Genomic DNA, 2,012 nt, shown 5'->3' on the forward strand with positions numbered 1-2,012 from the left:
TGAGAAGGGTCAGCTCTCTGGAAAGGGTCAGCTGTTTAGAAAGGGGATCAATGAGTAGCACTGAATAGTCCTTTCTGGGGAGAATATTCTCTTTCTGTTCTTATCAAACTCAACTTAAAATTGAATTGTACTTGGCAGGGTAACACATAGGCACACATAAATGTGTGAAATCTGCCAGTTATAGGACAAGAATGACCGAAACTATTGAGAAAGAGAAAAGAGCATCCCCTGACATCCTGAAGCTGGCCCGTGCTTCTCCCATTAACATAAACCGTCTTGCAGAATACCAATCTCGGACAAGGCAACTCTGAGAACGTGATAAATAAGGCAATGCAAGGGCACTTCATAATTTTGTCCAAGCACAGACAAAAACAAAGTCACTGTATCACCTACAAAATACCAAACACTTCATCTCTCAGCCAAAATGGGTGACTGCTATGTCTTTATCAATGACAGCTTTATTCTCTCTCTTGTCTCCACTCTGGGTAAATAAGAGTTGTTGAGATCCTCAATCCCAAAATTGTCCTGCTTTCTAATAGCATCCAATCTAGAGTGAATCCCTGCTTCCTGAGACCCTCCCTCAAATCATCCAACCAAAGCCCAAATCCTGTAAGTTCCTTCCTCTTACTGAGACACCCCTGATTCTTGAGATGTGTGTTCACTCTCACTGCAACAAGTAACAAACCAAACTAGTTCAACTACAGGTGACTTCCTGGCTTCCTTGGCTGAAGGGTATTGACACTGTGTTTACACATTTCCATATGTGTGTGTATATAGTTATAAACATTACATGTATATTTATATAAAATCAAGGTAGCTAGAAAATTCAGGCAATTCAAGCTCCAAAGTACACTTTCGTGCCTGAACTATATGTAAAAATAAATTACCATAATCAAGTGAATCAGATAATCAGATAATTACACATTTTGCTGCTTGGCAGCCTAAGCAATCATCATACACTTCATGTAATTTTAATAATGTGATGTCCTAGTTATTCTCCTTAATTGGCTTTTATATATGCTATTAATATTTTCTACAGTGCAGTGCTTTTGAGATTTTTTTTTCCAATCTATGTATTTCCCAACAAATTAATAAATTGAGAAATCAAAATGTTGGCTATTTTTAATTTAAATATTTATTTTCAAAATTAGTATATAAAATTGTATAAAGAATATGATTATAGCTAAAAAGAATAATAAAAATAAAAATTGGTGACTAAACTCTAACCATAATTGCCCTGGAATAATTTCTTTCTACATCAGCATATTTTCTAAAATTGTTCAGTTAATATTTTTAATTTGATAATGGAAATACTATTAATTTGTAGTTTTGTTTTACTGTGTGCTTCCTTCTGTTTGCCTAAATAATAATACTCTGATTCTCTTTTGGTAAATTCTGATGACATTTACCTAAGAGGCTTGAGAATACATGTACATTTATAACATCAAACTAGTCCATATCTGCTGCTTTCTAATATAAGTAAAATATTCTTCAAATGGTAATAAGAGCTTGTATTAACTCATTCTAACAAACCATCTGAAAAACAGGAACTGCAATTGCTAAACATGGTTTATGGATTGCCAAAGATGAACAAATTTTTCTGGTGACATGAGTTTTACCCAATGTTTTGCTCAAAAGCAAAAGTAAATAGCATTGATTATTTAAAGAGGAAATGTTGCAACTTCTACAGAGTAATAGTCAATTTCATGTTGACTTTTGCAATTATGTTGATCATTCAAGCACAACGTTCTTGAAAACTTAGTCTTCATTAGTTCATTAAATAGCTCTAATCTTGGAGGTATTAATTCAATTAATAAAAGGATTATCCTTTAAAAGTGTTTATAATTTCTCTAAGTTTTTAGCATAAACAGCAAGCACACTTTTTATGTCTTTATTAAAACCTCTAGGCAGAGTAAATGAGTCTCCTATATTTCTGTTTGTTTGTAGACAGGGTCTTGGTCTGTTGCCTAGGCTGGAGTGCAGTGGCACAATCATAGCTCACTGTAACCTTG

Source organism: Eulemur rufifrons, chromosome 4 (genome assembly GCF_041146395.1).
Source record: "Eulemur rufifrons isolate Redbay chromosome 4, OSU_ERuf_1, whole genome shotgun sequence".
Taxonomy (NCBI): Eukaryota; Metazoa; Chordata; class Mammalia; order Primates; family Lemuridae; genus Eulemur; species Eulemur rufifrons.